The following is a 20,981-nucleotide window of genomic DNA, read 5'->3' on the forward strand; positions in this document are numbered from 1 at the left end:
ACACTGGCTTCATCTCTGCTCCATTAGTTATGCAGCTCTCTCTCTCCCTCTCACTCGTCTGCCCATCCACTGACCGGATAAACACCACTGCTTTGTAAGTAGTTCTCAGTTTTTCTTGTTGTTGGTGTTGTTCACTCCCAACTCTCTCCTCTTCACATCCTCCAAGGCTTCAGCAACTGTTGCTGTCTGCTCAGCATGGCAGAGGCTTGCTAGCATGTTGATGTGCTCAGAAACACAGATGGACAGGGTGATCCACAGAGGAGGGCGAGCAAAGGGACAGATCAGATGAAGTAAAGGCAGGGAGCCAGAGCGCGCATCATTACCGCCTCCCGTCTTGAGTGTCAAGCTTTTGGGAAAAAAAGAGAGTTTGGGTGCTTGACGGGACACCCTCTAATTAAGCAAGGAAGTGTGGCTTTGGACAAGCTGGGTCACATTTTAATGGGAGCTCTTTATACACTGGAATAGCTACAGCCTTCTTAGTTGCACAATGAGACACAGTTTCAGTGTCTCATTGCTGTTCTGCTTTACATTTTTCTGTTCATGTAACCTAAGCTTTACAAGTCAAAAATTAAGGTTAATGTTCTGCTTCCTGATATTTTTTTTTCCTGATCCGTATGAGTGTTGAATTTATCTTGTAAAATTGATTTTAATATTAGTGCCAATATACTGATTGCAAACAAATTTCAGTAATTAATTAAATAATTCAAATTAAAGTGCATGAGCTTTTTGCTCCTCTTTATTTATCAGAGTGCTCTGCTGTCTGCTTGGGAGTGGCATCTGTAGTAAAAGTTTTGTTTTTTTTCTTTAGCATGAAAGTTTTAATGAAACTTTAAATAAAAAGCCAAGTGGAGAAATGACTGATTCAATAACCGTTTGCTCAAATGTGAAGAATAAAAGTACTTGCTCAGCTGTGTTTGGAGGAGAGTCATGATGCTAATTCTGTCTGATTGATGTTTGTTTGGTGGTTTATTGGCAGTGTTGGGAAGGTTACTTTTTAAATCTATTCCATTACAGAATACAGAATACATGCCCCAAAATGTATTCTGTAACGTATTCCGTTACGTTACTCAATGAGAGTAACGTATTCTGAATACTTTGGATTACTTAATATATTATCATGCTGTTTACAACTACATGAATGTACAATTGCTGTGATTTATTACTGTTACTGAAGGTCCGCGGCTCCGAGCCGTAGTAAAGGGACCTCTGGCTAATATGGTGGGTTCTGTGTCGGGCTTGTAGCTGAAAACTAGCTTTACTTTGTTGTCTGGGTCAAGTTTGCTAGTGAGAGACAGAGAGAGGCGTTGAAAGGCTGCTTCAACGGAACTTATTGTTTTTGGAGGAAAACACGAACACGGTGTACAGTTGAGTCTTAATAGCTTACTTTCAACTGGGCTCGTCAGGCACTCTTCTTGACTGCAGTGGTTATTATTATATTTACATGCTTCCAGCTCCCGTTTTTGCTCGATGACAGCTCGTACTTTTCCTTTTTCTCCCTCCCTCGCTCACAGACACATAACATGTATGGCAGTCCATTCTCCCTGCAGCACGGACTACACTGCCTATGATGCTACATTCTTAAGAGCTATACCTGTAGCATTCTGCCTATTAGCTTAGCACAACAACAACAAAAAGGCCTCTCTCACCCAGGAAACACGCAGAGAGAGAGCGTCACCCTGTAACCATGGCAACCGTAACGCTGCCACCTGGAACAACAGAACGTAGCTGTCAAACAAAACCCAAACAGGCCTGACCCGCCACAATATGAAACAGGGAAGTACCGCTGTGTAATCCATTTATTTCAACAAAGTAACTGTATTCTAAATACCACCTTTTTAAACGGTAACTGTAACGGAATACAGTTACTCATATTTTGTATTTTAAATACGTAACGGCGGTACATGTATTCCGTTACTCTCCAACACTGTTTATTGGTCACTATTTTTGCTCTATGTGTATTGGATAATAACAGTCCTCCTCTAGCAGATTTCTTTCTATTAAGGAAGAAATCTGTGTCTTAGCTGATGTTGCACAGCCTGACCCCAAAGAAATGTAATTTTGTTTATAATTCAGTCCACATCCCTGTGCACAGTTCTAGACTCTTTATATCTTTACATATATTTTTGATGGGCAGTGACTCTGCATTACAAGTTATTCAACCTCAAAATTTTCATCTGGCTCGCAGGTGAAGTAAAGGCTAATGTTTTACCTGATGTGACTGTCAAGATTGAGCTGAGGAAGCTTCCTTTATTTTATAACATGAAAGCACCTTATGTGCACAAGATGGAAATTTACTGTCAAACTCCTTTTGTCACCAGTAAAAGGACGAATCAAAAAGAAATATTGCAAATTGAAGCCAGTATAATAAGAACATTAAACACTGCTCATAATAATACTGCATGTGTGCTTAAGATTATTATTAAGGATTGTTAAGGAACATGATTGATATTCCTTAATAATCAAGAGGTGTTTTAAAAGGTGCTGACATGTGCATTTCTTCATATCATGTATTGCATTGCATGCACAGTGTCAGATTAGTTTGGAGTGTGGAGCTAACCTTAGCAGTGCTAGCACCAGCAGCCCTTCTTTCTTCTTGCATAACTGTCATCTGCATACTTTTCCATCGAAGTCATTTACAGCTTCCTGCCAGAGAAAAGTTCAGTTGTTTGTCATGGCTGGGTTACTGTCTGGTGGCATTGTAATATTTTTAAAATAACCCCCAATTGTAGCACTTTAATTTAATTTTTCTAATTTTATTAATCAACTAAGAATTCTTGTACCAGCTAGCAAGGGCAGCAATGTTTCTCACAAGTCCCTAATCAGTACAGAAATGCCTGACTTAATGGCCATTGACTGGAATCGGATCATTTCCAGAGTTCTCCAGCCACACATGTTGCACATGTTGTCAGTGTGTGTGTGTGTGTGTGTGTGTGTGTGTGTGTGTGTGGGGGGGGGGGGGTTACCTTAGCCTCTAACAACAGACCTAAACCGACACCTAAATAACTCACTTTAAAGAGGCTAACAAAGGCAAAGTGGCTAAAACTAAAGCTATCCAGAGCTCAGGGCCAGCCACAGCCATGGTTTGAGCAAAGGATCTCAGACGTTAGGAGGAAAATCCTAGAGATGAGTGAAGAGCAGAAAAGGGTCCAATGTCCTGTTATCTGGTGAATTTATAAACATTTAAGAAACAGAAAAAAAATGTGGTGATGGTGATGTTGACGTGATGACTTTGGGTGGTGGTAAAGTGAGAAATTTGTATGAGATTAAATTGACCTCAAACAGCAAAGGCATTTTGTAATACACTCCCATGTCCTTTGGTTGGAGCTTACATCAGGACTGTGGCCCACAGCGTGTCTTTAAACTGTACACAAACTGTTCAGAGAAGAAACAGTTAGCTGGTATTATGCCTGTAATAAAATTGCTAGCACTGACCTGTAGTTTGACGTTAGCTGAGCTGCTGTGGGAACAGCTCTATGCTATGGTACATTAGAACAGCCCATCCAACCAATCCAACTGGCTGGAGGCGCTGCAGGAAGTGTAGGAGAAACTTTCTCAGGGGTGAATTGACAGCTGGAATGCCAAAGGTCTGCAGGCCTGTAATTGCTCCAAATGAGCAATTTGGGGACACCAAAGCTTAAAGGAGAAAATCAGTCATAAACTTTGGTTTGTATTAACTATATTTTCTACTTAATTTGCAAGTCATTTGATGGATAAAACTACAGAAGACAAAGTTTACTTGGGGCAACAAAGAGTAGTAAAATGTTCCGGGTGACCCTTTTCTGAGTGTGGAGATTTCCACAAATACTCAAGTTGCGTTTTGATAGTTATGTGCTAAAATACTGCACGTATAATCGACGTGAGTAATGGTTTGCACATGGATTGCTGCAATATTGAGAAATTGATGATGAACACATTCTCCTGCTTGCTGGATCTGGACTGTGAAATAAATCTAGTAGTCTTTGACCTGATAAACCTTCCAGTTTTGAGGTCATCTTGATATACGCACATCCAGGGCAAAAACAGTCTAAATACTTATTTTTATTTGTAAAAAAATCATACAGAATGATTTTAGACTCAAAAAAACCAAACTTCAGTGATTTTAACTCCCACCCAAAGTCTTGCCTTGAGCCATCTCGAGCTGTGCCAGTGCTTTTCAGTGAGCGCTAGCCAACAAGGAGGGTTTTTTTCTTTCTTTCTGCTGTGTCAAGTGCTGCCATGCTCTTTAAGAAGACCAGATCAGAAATTCTTTGAGATTCAGCTGATGGCAGAAAATCAGTCATTATCTTCAGGAGAGCAGCTCAGCTGCATAATGACCTCTAATCACTGAGGTTTTATTCATAAAATCCACGTTTATTTTGAGTGATTCTTTTTAGACAACTTTTGAAAGGGAGCCAGTCTGAAAAGATTAGGATTTTTCACAGAAACGGTCATATTGAGAGTTTCAGACCTTCCTTTCTTCAAGCTGCAGTCTTGAGAAATACTTTTTGTTACTTATTCAACGGTTAAAGGCCAGTCAGTAGCAGACATCTTACAAGAAAGATCTGTGAATGTAACCAAAAACTGTTCTGACAGGTTTCAGTAATTGCTTGTACACTGGTTGCACTAATTATTTTGTATGTCTTTGACATTGTAATAAAATCTGTGAAAACATTTGAGGAAAAACACAAATACCGTTGGGTTTTCTTACATGATTGATATGAGAACTCTTAATTTTTTTTTCAGCTCTAGCTCACTTACTATGTTACCATTCACCTAAATAGGGAATAGCACTGGCTGTTCACTGTGGGGATCTGCTCAAGACCAGTCAGCCCTGTCGCTCAAGATGCACAGTAACTTGTGGATAGTTGTTATGGAAATATAGGCAACATAGAGCCGGATGACAGAACGAAAGAGTAAAGATGATACCGGGGACCATACAATGCTTTATACTGACTGTTCACATGACTGAATCTGCTAGCCGGACTGACCTGCGTGTTTAGTGTCAGTTGCAAATTTCTCAGCCTGTGTGGCGTCAACTGTGCCGCTAAGCTCAGGATTTAAGTGGCGACTTGTCTGTGGTGTTCCACTGAGCCATGTTGTTGTGTAAAAGCTTCCTGTGTTTCTTTGACTCAACCACAGACTTATACTATATTGAACACACCATATTTAAGAAAAACACAGGCCTTACATTTTAATGCAGGCTTATGTCGCAATCCCTTAAATTAAGTGGAGCATAACCATCAAACCAGCAGTTTTGTACTTTAGTTTCTAGTGTTGTTGTTTGGGATATTTTCTTAACGAAACGAGTGCGCTGGTTCATAAGGCTCTGTTGAAATGTGATTGAGCAAGACAGAAGAGTTGACAGTTGTCATCATGTTGTGCCGAAATTGATTACCCTCTTACACCTTAATCCCAGCTTCGTGGCACAGTTGAGATTAAATAACTTAAGCACTATATTGTTTACTCGAGATTTTTTTTAATCTTGCTGCCAACATATATATTGTTGTCCTGCTGATTTTTAGTGGTTCAGATGGGACCTGTAGCCCAGCCACGCTGCAGACAGTGTTCATGAGAGTGAGTCAGCAAACTGCTTTCAGAACTTGATTGTAGGCTCAAAAAGGTGAAGGGGATCTGGGCGGTCAGGTAATAAAACACTATGTTCTGTGCCAGATATATCCGAGTCTGATTAACTGAGAATCGTTTGACCTGTCAGCAAATAATTGGTTGATGCCTTTGTTCAGTGGTGACACAGGAGACGTTTAACAGCATGTTGGATATAAAAACAAGCAAGGGTCATATGAGCATATGAGATGCTCAATATGTGCTACTATGCAAAAGTCTTGAGTCACCCCTGTTTTCTTTATGTTTTGCTTTCAATTAATTAACCAGACTTCATGTAATTTTTGAGGTGGTCTTGAGCAGTAGTTCTCCAGGGCCATCTTCCGCTACTTTCCTGTGAGTCATTGAAATATAAAAGAGACCCAGACTTCAAGGCATCAACCAGTGTTGTATGTTTAGACACTTTGTTACACACTGTCTGTTACAAAAACCAACAATTTGTTCCCGTTTCTTTTGTTAAAATGACAAAAATTACTAAATGAATTCCCAAACAGATGATTTCCCAAGCAGCTATTAACTATAAACTTGGCATATCTTGACAAGCCAAACACGCTGCCAATGCAGTAAAATACTATCTGGATAGAAAAACTCACAGTGGAACACTATCAGTCATGGATTGGCCTCCTCAGAGCCCGGACGTCAATATTATTGAAGACGTGCGGGATCGTGTGGATAGAGAACAGAACAAAAGGCAGCCAACATCCAAAGAAGAGCTTTAAATGTCTTTCCGAAAGCCTGGAGATTTATTGAAATTTCTTCTTTTACTGGACTGTCTCTGGCTGTTTTACATGCAGACATGACATAAGTGATTGGCTGCTGGCTGACCCAAAATTCATGGGATTAACTGAAAGTTGAATCCCTGCAAATTCCATCTGTTTTGTTTTTCTGTTTTACTTACCAGACTAATTGCAGTCATCTGGTCTATCTCCAGTAATGCAGTCAGTACCAGAGACAGCGTAACACAAGGGAGAAAAAGACCACAAAAGTAGTAAACAAGTAGTAGTAAACAAACAACAGTAGTTGTGACCAAGTCTTTTCTAAAACCATAGAAATGAGTCTGCTGGATTATTTAATATGACATCCTGACTCTGGTAATGGGCAGAAATATGTGAACCACATTTCAACTCCCAGACCCATGCAGCAGTTTGGGTTGTAACTTTTGGGCTTTTTTTTCTAACAAGTGAGCAAACTGAAGTTTGCCAGTGTCTTTTGTTGTACTGGACCTCATAGTAAAAACAATTCAGAGGTTTCTGCAGTTATGATTCTGGAAAAAACATCTAAGTTCAAAGTAGTGTGACCTCAAAGGTTTGCCTCTGATACCAAACATGTATGCTATGTATGCTATGTATGCTGTATGCTGGCGGTTTTTTCACAGCATAACATCTGAGGATATTTTCTCCATCTTGTCTCCTCATTCAATTTTTGACAGATCTGTTTTTCCGTTGTAAAGTGAATAAATGAACAAAAAAAGCGGCGCCCCTGAGATGACTGCTGCTATTTTTATCCTCCTAAAAGAGACTCATTGTCCTCGGATGCATTGGTGCGGAGCGGTTTATAGTGATTGAATTCTTAATACGGGGGGATGCTTTTGCATTATTTTCCTAAATTTTCCTTAGTCGCATAGCAACAAATAGTACAGCCACATATATTGCACCTAATACAACACCTTGAACAGATTATACAGTTAAATAGGGGTGTTAGAATGAAGAAATGGAGGTATCATATTCAGTTCAAGGTGCGTGGAGAAAGGAAAAAGTATGTAAGGGCTTTATTGTAAACTACATAAATAATCATAACAGAAAAAAACAGTGAAATGATTCCACAGTTTTAATATTTTGATGAACTTGTACATGCATGTTGAAGCGCTTACAAAGTCAAGTAATACAGTATATATGTAAAACCCCTGTAAAACAGGTTAGCTTAATGCTAACAGCATACTTTTTTGTACTGTTTAACAAGAAGATTAATTAAAAAGTGTTTGTCCAACTGTAGGATGAACACGAGAGACTGATGCTAAGAACAAGCCATCGGGGCGACTTGAAACTCAAATGAGTTGATATTCACTGTGTTTCTTTCATTTGTTTAATAGATTGTCGTCTATGGCTTTTGGATGACTTTGCCTGGGTGATCAATGTACCAGTAAATCTGATATCTGCTCTATAACACTGTGCCAGAACAATGACTTGCTCTGAAAATGAGCCTCAACGGTGCAGTGGTGCTGCTTGATTCATTGCACTGCGAGTTTGCTTCTGGTTTGTCTGAGAATGAGTGTGTTGGTCTGTTTGTCTCTCTGTGTTTTTCTCATGCACTTTTCTTGGTTGTTAGGTGAGCCCATACAGAATAATACACTTTTACTCATCAAAAACCAAAGTCTCGACTTGTCCTTTGTAGTGCATGCCTCTCCAGTGTTTTATTTGCGGTTCTGTTTTGTCACTTGTTCAAGTTGATACCCAAGAAGTCTGATTTCTCCCCACGGATTGAAGTCTTTCTGTGATTAGTCTCTTATCTTTCTTTCACTGTTTTGCTATTTCTGTTCCCTGTGCTGCATTTGTACTGAAATACTGTCTCTCTTCAAAGCAGAAACTGTATACACGCTGCCACTGTTCACAACTTGATGACTTACTGGTTGTCATATTACAGCTCCTAGCATTGCAGTTTGCCTATTAGTGCAATACTCTATCCATATTATGGCATGTAAGATATCTATAACAGCTACTGAAGCACTTTTTACTTTCATAACTGGCTTTGTGAAAACTGACCTGAATAACTGAAGCAGCAGCCAATGCGCGCAGTGGAATATTAGATTATTGGAATCATTTATAGGAAGTGAAGGCTTATAGATCGTCTCGGGGCATACTTGAAGATGCAAATACTCTGCTTTAATAACTCATGTATGCTGTTTTTCCCCCCTGTGGTAAATTAAATCTAGTAAAAAGTACATAAAATATAGCCGTCACCTCCTCTGCCTATATAAATTCAGAAGCTATGAATGCAGCAGTATTTTTTTAAATCTTTGGCTTTAGTGCTAGACACACTTTTTGAATTAGTCCGGTGTTGGATGTGAAATGAGCTTACTTTTTCCTTTTAGTACCACTCGTTTTTGCATTCATGCATCCGATTACCTTTTAAATGGAGGAACATTGTGATAGTTTTGAATTGATTTGATAGTAAATTGATTGTATTTAATGCGTATATTGTTTAGGATGAGTTTTGTTTTGCACGTTTTGAAAAAGAACAATGAAAGCTAGATTTCCTACAAAGTAAACATTCGATTTTATAGGGGTTATATATGTTAAATGTTAATTCCTGATTCACCTTCTCTTTCATCCATTCATTTGGTCTCAACATATTTTTCACAGCTGTACCTTTGCAAACACATGGGTATGTATTTCTTGTGCTTGGCACTAGAGCTCATCCGATAGATCGGCCAATTTTAGCTATTTGCTGACAAATGCCAGTACAGCTGATGAATGAACACCTAAAAAGAAAAATTAGGAGCTCATGTTGCTACTGTTGATGTTGTGTATTTTGCCCACCAGAGAGAACTTCCCTGCAACATGTGTTTGGAAAGCCATAAACACGACAACCAGGTGATCCGAGCAGAGTCAGAGTAACTGAGTAATCTATGACTTGTGGCAATAAAAATATTATCTTAGTAAGGTCTCATAAAAATATATTCATAACAACTGTTACGTGAGCTTAAAGATGGTAAAACACACAGAGTCTTTTGACCAACTGCAAATATCAAAAGGACGGGACTGATCAGGGAAGTGCTTAAATTCAGAAACAGCGTTTTTCTTAGTAATCCATGCTGATCCAATTTTTTCTGCTAGTTAAAAGCCTTTTGTTGATGACTAACTTACCTTTGCTAACACTGTCATGCACTTATTACCTCACTAATGATCTCTGTTTCCATATGTCTCAGTGCCAGCTGGATAAAAAGGCAGCCATCTGTGCTGCTGTGTCTCAGCAGGTTTAGGTCCTGGTCTGTTTGCATGTGCCTCCATCTCCACAGCTCCCACCACAGATGTTACTGTTTGTGTGGATAATGACAATAGATACTTCATGTGCTGTACTTGACCTTTCAGAAAGAACCACTAGTCGTATCTTCTCTGCAACACTTGCTTTTATTTGGTGCATTGTACTGAGACCTTAAGGCTACATGCGCACTGTGTTGGGTCACTTTTTTTGAAACGAGGCGTGGGCTTGAAGCCAAGTAAAATAACAAATATCCTCCCCATGTTTTAGCAGAAAAAGAAATCACAGTAAAAAAAAATTCTCATAATTTTTTGCTGTTGACCTTAATTCCTAAATCTGCTTAGAAAAAGTGAATTATGTGGCAAATGCAAAAATTCCAGTATTGCTACTGAAATGACACTTTTTCCAAATCTCAGCTATGCCAAGGGGGAAAAAAATACTGACTGGCTTTTGTTAATGAGACCCGTCAGGCTTAATTTCACACACTGCGCCAATTCAAACTATTTGTGGCTGGTCAGAGGAAGCAAGGGGGAGGAAATGCTTGTTCAGGCGAAGGCAAAGGTGTTGTACAAAGCAAACACAGACTGTCTCTTTCAAAACTTTCCACCCGTAGGGATCTTCTTGTCTTTTTCCTGTGTGCATTTTAACTGGACAAGCTAGTGGCGCAGGATGGCATTAGCCTTCTCCAGCGTCCATTAGTTTCTGCTGCTGTTAGTTTGTTTTGCACTTGGCAGTTGAGAGCTGGGATGGTGTTATGTTCAGTTTAATTGGATGATGTGGTATTCTCTTCCAAGCTCTAGATGCCAGCATCATTTCTTGGCCCGTGCCTTATCACCATCCTCAAAGCTACAGAAAGAGATTATTGCTCACATTGCAAAAAACGAAGGTCTCTGTCCCTCAAAAGCTAGAAAATGTTGAAAATGATAAAATTGATCAGAGATATATTTTCTCTTTTCTTTCTCTAACTTTTACTTTCCTGATTTTTTTTATTAAATTTATTTATTTTCTGCACCAATGTCTGACACCTTTTCAAAAATACTCCTGGATTTCACACAACACATGAAAACAGCTGTGAGTGCTTTCTAAACTGAAGCCAGATTTTTGGATTAGCATAGCCGTTCTCCAGAGGACACAGTTAGCAGGCAGAGAAACAGACAAAGGCATGGTTAAATCATTAGTGAAATAAGCCTGGCCCCCATTACCATCATAACACAGTCCAAAACCACCATGGGAAGAGAGAGGGAGAATTTCTTCACTCAAAGAAACACAGTTTCTTTTTATTGATGGTAATTGGGAGCTGTTATCAAATCTGTCCCCACTTCTCATTTCTCCAGAGTTGAGCGCTGTAGAAGAAACAGGCGATTGTTCTTTGAAGAAAGTAGGACACATTTTTTCCAGGAGCTTCAGTTCTGTCTTGAGGCTGTTTCTGTCTCTTGGAGCTTCCTATATATTCAGCCTATACATGGAAATGCTTGTCCTCCAGAAAGACTAAAGCCTGGATAGGCAAGTTGTGCAAGAGTAACCATTTTTAATCAGTGTTGTATTTTACATACATGTAATGTATATGTACTTTATGTAAGCTTTTTTATATCTTCCTCCTTTTTTGTTAGTATTTTGCTGTATATACATTATTTGTCTCACCCAATTGTATCACCAGAATATTTAGTAGTTATTATTAATTACTGTTTTTAATGGGGACGCCACAGAAAGAGTTTAACAGATGTATTGCGTATAACATCTAGCTGCTTTTGAAAGCAGTTGAAAAGGACATACAGTACTCTCTAGAAGCTTTGATGGCATCCCTCATTTCTTTATATTTCTCTTCCAATGATTCAGTCATTTTTATAATTTTTTGAAAGTGGTCTTGAGCAATAGCACCTGACTGTTCAGTGTTTTGTCTACACATAACAGGCAACTTCAGAAAGAACCAGTTTGTATCCTTTGTTACTACCAGCCTGTCACTAAAATAGATTGATTCCCATTCCTGCTGTTTAATCTATGAAAAATGTCAGAGAACATAGTTTGACAGGTATAACACAGCACTTTTATGCCAACAAGGTGCCAAAGATTTACTGAAACTATCGAAAACTTGTATACAGTGGGGCAAAAAAGTATTTAGTCAGCCACCGATTGTGCAAGTTCCCCCACTTAAAATGATGACAGAGGTCAGTAATTTGCACCAGAGGTACACTTCAACTGTGAGAGACAGAATGTGAAAAGAAAATCCATGAATTCACATGGTAGGATTTGTAAAGAATTTATTCGTAAATCAGGGTGGAAAATAAGTATTTGGTCAATAACAAAAATACAACTCAATACTTTGTAACATAACCTTTGTTGGCAATAACAGAGGTCAAACGTTTACTATAGGTCTTTACCAGGTTTGCACACACAGTAGCTGGTATTTTGGCCCATTCCTTCATGCAGATCTTCTCAAGAGCAGTGATGTTTTGGGGCTGTCGCCGAGCAACACGGACTTTCAACTCCCGCCACAGATTTTCTATGGGGTTGAGGTCTGGAGACTGGCTAGGCCACTCCAGGACTTTCAAATGCTTCTTACGGAGCCACTCCTTTGTTGCCCGGGCGGTGTGTTTTGGATCATTGTCATGTTGGAAGACCCAGCCTCGTTTCATCTTCAAAGTTCTCACTGATGGAAGGAGGTTTTGGCTCAAAATCTCACGATACTTGGCCCCATTCATTCTGTCCTTAACACGGATCAGTCGTCCTGTCCCCTTGGCAGAAAAACAGCCCCATAGCATGATGTTTCCACCCCCATGCTTCACAGTAGGTATGGTGTTCTTGGGATGCAACTGCTGTATCATCCATGTGCTCTCTGGCAAACTTCAGACGGGCCTGGACATGCACTGGCTTCAGCAGCGGAACACGTCTGGCACTGCGGGATTTGATTCCCTGCCGTTGTAGTGTGTTACTGATGGTGACCTTTGTTACTTTGGTCCCAGCTCTCTGCAGGTCATTCACCAGGTCCCCCCGTGTGGTTCTGGGATCTTTGCTCACCGTTCTCATGATCATTTTGACCCCACGGGATGAGATCTTGCGTGGAGCCCCAGATCGAGGGAGATTATCAGTGGTCTTGTATGTCTTCCATTTTCTGATGATTGCTCCCACAGTTGATTTTTTCACACCAAGCTGCTTGCCTATTGTAGATTCACTCTTCCCAGTCTGGTGCAGGTCTACAATTCTTTTCCTGGTGTCCTTCGAAAGCTCTTTGGTCTTGGCCATGGCGGAGTTTGGAGTCTGACTGGTTGAGGCTGTGGACAGGTGTCTTTTATACAGATGATGAGGTCAAACAGGTGCCATTCATACAGGTAACGAGTGGGGGACAGAAAAGCTTCTTACAGAAGACGTTACAGGTCTGTGAGAGCCAGGGATTTTCCTTGTTTGAGGTGACCAAATACTTATTTTCCACCCTGATTTACGAATAAATTCTTTACAAATCCTACCATGTGAATTCATGGATTTTTTTTTTCACATTCTGTCTCTCACAGTTGAAGTGTACCTCTGGTGCAAATTACTGACCTCTGTCATCATTTTAAGTGGGGGAACTTGCACAATCGGTGGCTGACTAAATACTTTTTTGCCCCACTGTATATCTCGGCATACTGTGCAGTGTGTAGTTTTGTTTTTTTTTAAACCTAAAAAAGCCACCTGCTGTTCAATGCAGCCTCAGAAGTGGCTGTTGAAATGAAAGCTTTACTGACCTGGTTTCAAAGTTTCTTACTAGTTTCAGAATTTTGTAACAGAGTAATAGGACAGGAGGAAAGAGACTGCATAACTTGGCTTTGAATCCTCAAGGTTTTTGCAGCACCAAGGTAATCCAGTGATAGTTGCTATGTAGCAGTGGTAATATCTGATGATAGCTATTTCGGCAGATTCTTATACGGGTTAAAATAGCACTGAATTTACTTCCACAGTGTAACTTGGTTTAACACTGTAAATTGAACCTGTCAATCACAGAACTTGCAGTGTCACTGCTTTGAAAGCCACCAATCACATTAAGCCCTTCTTCCTTTGGACTCTGTCCTCCAAGCTACCAAAAGTCAGATTGAGTTGAGCAAGCAGAATTCATCTTTGAGATTAGAGCCGCCTGCGTGAGTGTGAATCTGCCACAGCCCCCCCTCGAATGTGTGATGCGTCTTTGTGCTGAGCTGTGCTGAGTTGTACGCGTGCACATTGTTAAATTTGAATACCTGCAGCTGTGAAATGATTTGCTCATTATTGTGTTTTGTCTTCTGCGCCTATTTCGACACAAATAAGACTCCAAAGTTGTGCTACTGCAAATGAGTTCACCTGCTAGCCAGGGAGGGGTTGTGTGGCTGCCTGTCTGCCTCTCGCTACTCGCCTTGCCACAAAATGCTGCAACTATTGAAGGCACTTTTAGCAAGCATGTGGAAGTGTGATGTTACAGTCTTGAAGCCAAAAGAATTTGCTGTGATCCCAACAGATTGCTGTTCACCGCACCCCACCCCCCACCCCCCACTAGCACCCGAGGGATAACCAGCTCTCAGCACGATACTACCCTCACTGCTTCCTGGTGCCAACAAGCCTCTGTTTCACACGGTGGAGGTAGTGGAAGCAGGCGGGGCATGTTAGTCAGAGGGGGAAAGAAAGCCTTCATGAGCTCTCCACAGTTATCACCAGCCTGCCCCTGGCTAATAACTGTATCAGTTTTACACCAGAGTGTGGAGAGTGTGAGTGAGTATGAGAGAATATGTGCGTGTTGGTGTGGCAGTGTGGGTGAAACGGAGAAATCATCCAATGCAACGCTTGTTATTTATAGACCTACAGCGGATTTTTGTGTTAATAGAAATCAGCTGCAGTGTTACGCTTGTGTGCAACTGATTCAGGCTTTAATTTTTTGTGCATTTTTTGTAGAAGCACTATGTGAAATGTAAGTTTACATTTTTTTGTACCTTTTCAGTCTCAGCTGGCCCTTAGACATTGATTAAACAAAGATAAATATAAAAACAAAGATAAATATAAAAACGAATCTAATTGTTGATGAGCACAAGTGAAAATTCAATGAGATAAACTTATTTTTCATTGTCCTCTATTGTTTTGCCTCCACTGGGATTATACAGAGAAATGCAATAGTATGAATCTCATATGGAACTTGCATACAAAATTCATACTGCTGAATTTTTCCATAAGCTAAGAAGATTTTTTTCCAGTTCAGAATTCATGTGATCAGGTAGAAGTATCTATATTAACCGTATCTATATTAACAATGTTTAATGACCTATCGAAGTTATTGCTATTAGTTTTAGATGGTGTGTATCTTTTCTGTATTCTACTTGAAGCACTCAACATGAACACATAATATTTAACAACATTAATTTATATTTATTGGCCCTAGTGCATTAGAGTAAAACAGTTACAGTGCATCTTCTGTGTAAGCTTCATGTGCTGTATGTACATAGCAGCTTCCTGCTGGTCTGGCTGTTCTGAGTCATTATTTGTTTTTTCACAGCTTTTATGATAATCAGCAGCTTTCTTGCACGATTAATTTTACTTCTGTTTAACAATTTCCAAATAGCTAATCATCGTCATATTTTTTTATGATTCCCTTTTTTATTTTAAAAGAAAAAAACTCCTCAGCTTTATTTATTTACAATAGAGTTTAGTGGATGTGAGTGAACGTGGGTGTATATTTGTGTGTGTGTGCGTGCCATTAAATGCATGTGTTCTTTTTGTTTGTATTGTGCACTCCCACACATCTGGCTATGTCTGCTCTGCCACTCCACTGGTGTTTGTCTGGGGGCCAGCGGGTTTCGTATCCCAAGGGGACCTGCAGTGGCTCTTTCCCAGGCCAGACTGCAGTTACTCTCCCAGAGCTTGCACAATACCAAACACTGCACTGGAATGTTGTTGGCTTCATTTTTTTCTTCTCCCCTTTTGTTTTTTGTCTCCTTTTCTGTGTTTTTGTTTTGTGCTTTTGCTTTTTTGGCTTGTTTGCTTGTTTGTTTTATATAACTTTTCTCTCCTGAATTTATTCTCTTTGTTTCAGTTTTCTACAGATTTCAATTGACTAATATTCCAGTGTAATTAATGCACTGATTTACAATTTTCTTTGTCAGTGTTTTGTTTTTTTCCCATAGGAACCAAAAAAAAAGCAAAAATATATAGTTATGAATTAAAAACATAAAAATAGTTATACAAGAATCAGAAAAAAATGTGCTTTATTTGGGGGGAACACTCAAACGTTTGTTATAGAAAAGGAACCTGCTGACATTGACAGCTAACTTGGAATACTTTAGTCCTGTCACCAGTGGCTATATTGAAGATAAACAACAGCAACTGAGACTTGAGACATTTGGAACTGCTAAGAGATAATGACTGAGCCTTGCTACTTGCAGTGAGGACTTTGTTTTGACACTGTCATTTCGTTTTGCATCGACTGTTCCTAGTCAAATCTGTCACTAAGTAAGCAATGGGAGGTGAGCTCATAATGAGGTGAACTTGTCACAATGCTCATATCTATTTGTCAGCACCTACCACTAAAGGGCTCGTGTGGCCCATGTTTACTGTCTGGTGAAGACTTTAGCCTTGAAGAAACTCCTGAGTAAATTTTCAAATAAAATGTGTGCTCACGTTGCAAGTAAATCATGTTCTTAGAGATTGAGCTTTCACAATTAATGATTTGAAAATGCAGTTCTTGTTGCAGTTTTTCTCCTGCTTGCATTATGTTTATTATTATGTCAAAGAACACACAAAAATACCTGATTGTGTCCTACCATTTATTTAAAGCTCAGATACATCTGTGAAACATGGACACAACTGTCTGTTTTTCCAGCATAAAACAAAAAGACAACAAAATCCCAGTGGAAGCTTGAATTGTTGCCGATGCCACAACTCATTAGAGTAGAGGTATGGCACTGTCGCAGTCTAGTCTAGGATCACACACAGACTGTATCTAAAAGCTGGACGTAAAGCCAGTGTTTGAATCAAAGTGTGGAGTGCTATGGTATCAAAACTAACAAGCTAACCACTCACAGATAGTTGCTAATAAGAGATTGTGGGTGAAATAATACTAGTACACTAAATCCACAGCTTTGCTACTTCATGGATGAGCTCGTAAATTGTCAGCCGTCACTCAGAGTAGCCACGCCCCTAATTTTAGGTCTTAACAGTAACCAGGTGGATGAGTTGTGGCTTTGAATGAGTTGTTATGGAGTTATTATTGGCTGTAAAGACCAAAACAGTTTTGTGTACAAGGCAGTAAACATGTTATTTTACATTGTTGAAGTTGGTCATTCAGCTTCAAGTGGCCATTAGAGAAACTGGAATTTCTTTTTTTTTTTTTTACATTTTTATTATTATCATCCTCCCCACACACACATACACATCCCTGGAGGTTGCAGCTTCTGGATCAGTATCTGTGTTATTTATACACATTGTTATTGTCACTCTTTCAAAGCTGTGTGACTGCCTCACCAACTCGACTTGTCTTCATGCGAGCAGACCAGCTGCAGCAGACAGTTTCACACAAACACAGAGTAGCAGCTGCAAAACTCACAGAGAGAGTGAGCCGTCTGGCCGCTTAGTACATTACAAGTGGACTCAGTCCATTACACTCAGTCCATCTTGAGTTACATCCACATGAATGGGGCCTTGATGCATCGTGAATCCCATAAAGGAGATGCACAGTAAAAGCCATTCCCTTTAAACGTTAATCATTGCACCGTACACAATATTTATACGTAGAGTTCAGTACGGTTGTTTGTCAGCCAGTGAGTCTTAGTGTTTTGCCTGTTTAAGTGTTTTTGCAGTTGACACATGTAAAAACAGGGTTTTCATATATTCAACAACGATTTAATGCTGTTAGACGTAAATCCCCTGTTTTTTGCGTTTTCCTGTTTGTGATCTTTTCCATGTTGCTGTTTCGTTCTCTCTCTTATGCGAGGGTTGGATGAAAGGCAATATCAGTCTTTTTTCATGCAAGGTTTTTTTTTTTATGTTTTATGTTATGATTTATGTTAACACTTCCATTGTCTGCAGTTAGCTAAAATAATGTTATTTCTTGACTGTCAAATTTATATTTACATTCATTAATGTTCATCTTCAATGCTGCAGTAAATCATAAAGGATGAAAGGCAGTCACGGGATGTTAAATTTGCTGGTATTCCGGATCAGTTGTGATAAAGCTGCGGTTGAAATTATGTGGATAAACTGAGGCCTGTGCTTCCTCTCTGCTCCTTTCTGTTGTCTGGCTTCCTTGGTGGTCTGTATATTGTTGGCTCTGTAACTTGTTTGGATTGTGAAAGTGACTATTGAACATTCTGTAGGTTACATACCATGTCTCTCAGTACTGCTCATTTGTTGGAACATAACTCTTATAGTTAAGCCTGTAATTGAGCTTTGTTTTTACTTAGCTGTGTCTGAGTTGTATTTTCTTAGTGGCTGTTTTCTCCCTGTTGCCTGCTCTGCAGGTCATGTCAACATCAGTTGAATGATTTATCTCTTACTGGTGTGTAACCAAATTAGTGCACTTAAGACACACAAATCTTTTTAGCTAATAAATCCTAAACTGGTTGCTTTTAATGTTCGGCCATTCATCCTTTTAAGTGAAACTTGTGTCTTTTTAATGGGATTCTCCAGTTGCTGTGAAAATCCATCTTTTTGTTCGACCTGCCTTCTTGGAGTCAGTACTTGTGAACATAAACATCCCTCATAAAGACACTGTAAGATCCAGCTAGTGATATTGCTGATACTTTTTTGGAACTCCTCCATTTCCAATGAGATAATTAATGTTTATTTCAGCTCATTAATGCCAGAGGAGATGTAATGGGGACTGAAGCTGATTTTTAAGTTAACAAAGAGAGGTGAAAAATTGCATCTCAGTTGTGCACTAAAATGAATGGTTGACTGTACTTAGGACACAAGTTCAATTGGGCAGCTAATGAGAGGCATACTTCCGGGAAAAACTCCTTGAAACTGGAGATACGGACTGTGAAGTCATTTTGGCAGCATCGCATTGCTGAAAACGAGCTGAAATTTGGTCAGAACTGGGGAGCGAGTCAGCCATAACTTGGAGTGGACTTGCTTGAGAAATTGAAACAAGGCTGCCGTGTACCAACACTTGTGTGCACGCTCATCTACATCTACAGGACACGGCTTTAACCACTGTTGCCACAGAAGTAACATGAGTCCATATTAGTGGGCCTGCAATGTAATTTTTTTGTTCTATTTTTTTAACCAAAGACAATTGTAGAGAAACTTGTTACATAGCAGCAGGACCCTTGACTAAGTGAATATATTAGTCTTGGATACTACTGTTATTTAAGGAGCCAGTACTTAGATAACTCTGAGAAATGCTTGAAGGGCATCACTTTAAATCCCTGGATGAGCAGAGAAAATCTGAGGAAAGGAGGCAGTAAGTGAAGGCCGAACTTCATTTGCTGCTCTTTGAAAGCACTTCATCAATGTGCTGAAACTGCTGCTCAGAACCATTACTTTCACTATCTGTACATCAAACGGACATGTTGAATATAGTTTATGACACGCTGTCAAAATTATTTATACAAGAACCAACCAATAAAGTTTCTGATTTGCAGGACTGTAGGACTGAATATGTCATTTTATATGTTAGCTGCCTAATAATAGCAGATTTCAGTACAATACAGCAAAACGCTTTAGGCAGGTTAGCTTTACACTGGTTGAAGCAAAGACTGAAACAAAGAGAATGGATGTGTACGCTTGTCAGAGAGGAAAAAATAATATTGGTGCAGCTCCAACAGTCTAGCAGTTGCCAGGCTAGTGCAATTAAAGCGTCATGAAAAACCAACTTGTTTTGAACTCATAAACGTAAAAACTTCAACATCTGGCAAAAGGCAGCCGAAGAGCCAACTACTAATGTTGGAGAAGTGATTATCCGTCCAGTAGAGTTCAAGGGACTCATCTCCGATGGATCTCGAAGAAAAAGAAAATCAATATAAATTGTTGATCCATCAAGTTCTGCTTCAGTGATCCTTAGTGATGACTCCTTAAGTCTCTAGAGCTCTAAGGGAGTGATAAAACACCCTTCCTCCAAAAGAAATATTCTTTTATTTGATCATTTATGTTGTGAGAGTGGTGTCTAACATGGTGGCCTAAAATTTCCCATAGACATGCAGTTGTGTTTTGGCTGATTATTTCCTCAAAACATAACGTATGATGTCATTTTCATCGTCAATTCTTATCAAAACATTCAGTGACTCTGTGCCCTGTGAATGAACAAACCACTCCCAGCAGGAGACAAACACAGCAAACCTGAGTCACAAGTTTCACATTTTTCTTTCATTTGTCAGCCATCTCTGACCTGAAGAAATAAGTCATATTATAAAGCTTTTTGTCCTTGCAGCTGGCTGGTTGATGGGCCCTCGAAAACATGAAGCCTGGTAAAAAGTGACATTGGCTAACTGCAGCATCACTAACAGTAATGCTCTGTGTGCTTCGTGGCCTATTTTCCTTCCCTCCAAAATAACATCTTGAAAGCTTTTGATGTAGCACTCAAAGAATATATGACAGTGGTTTTCACTCTAATGAACTTGTGGTAGAAGACGACGACTTTTTCTCGGCTTAACAAACAACAGGGTGCCCTGCTTTCTCACACTTCCTGGCATCGAGCTCTGCAGTTCCATCCCTATTTCATATCTATTCTGCTCTTGTCTATCCCACTGCTACGGCTGTCTTATCATTCAAGCCCTCTGCCATAAAGCAGCAGAAAATCCCATATCCCATCTCCTCATGGCTTCAGCTTTCAGCCTTGGTTATTCTGCTATTATGTACCAGGCTCAGCAAGCTTCCACTCCCTCTCAATAAACGTGCTCTGGGTGGTAAATGAGCTCCTGTCCTCAGTATTCTGATTTTTCTCAAGGGAAAAACATTGCCACTCTGTGGAGAGGTAAGTGTAGCAGAATCTGATTTAGAAATTTAACACGAGCTCATCTCCCATTCATTGGTCACGGTTTCACATCTTTGACTGGTTTGTCTGTTTTTTAACAGTCTCACTACAATGCTGTGGCTCTGTGTCTCCATATCCCCCAATTAAGCATTTTTTGACTCAACAGATTGCCCTATATGTACATAATATTCTTTAAATGTTTGAAGACTTTTCATGTGAACGATATAACAATATGAGGTAGATCTTTACATTTGTGTTGGTGGTAAGTTCTTGTGTCTTGTTTCGTGTCTTGTCATATTGTTTCTTACCTGGAAGTTAAAAACTCTCCTGCTATGTGTTTATTTGATTGATGCAGTGTCAGCATTAATGCAGACATCTCATCCACTCTTGTGATGAAGAAGGAACCAAGCTGAAAGGCATGAAAAACTTGATTTGCCAATGCATCTATGTAACAGCTTTTACCCCTGGTCGTGAGATCTGGGTAATGACTGAGACATCAAGGGCA

General features: G+C 39.6%; 1 protein-coding gene across 2 annotated transcripts in view; it reads left to right on the top strand.

Moving 5' to 3' along the window:
* The window catches only part of peak1 (pseudopodium-enriched atypical kinase 1), a 104,274-nt gene that overhangs the window by 42,839 nt on the left and 40,454 nt on the right, over window positions 1-20,981 (top strand). The window contains exon 1 of one of the 2 annotated variants that reach the window (XM_085164693.1): window positions 7,807-7,835. The exons of the other annotated variant lie outside the window; for it this stretch is intronic. The gene's annotated coding sequence lies outside the window, so the exon portion shown is untranslated. Of the gene's footprint in view, window positions 1-7,806; window positions 7,836-20,981 lie in introns of those variants that run through there. 2 annotated transcript variants of the gene reach the window in all.

Source organism: Neolamprologus multifasciatus, chromosome 7 (assembly GCF_963576455.1).
Source record: "Neolamprologus multifasciatus chromosome 7, fNeoMul1.2, whole genome shotgun sequence".
Taxonomy (NCBI): domain Eukaryota; kingdom Metazoa; phylum Chordata; class Actinopteri; order Cichliformes; family Cichlidae; genus Neolamprologus; species Neolamprologus multifasciatus.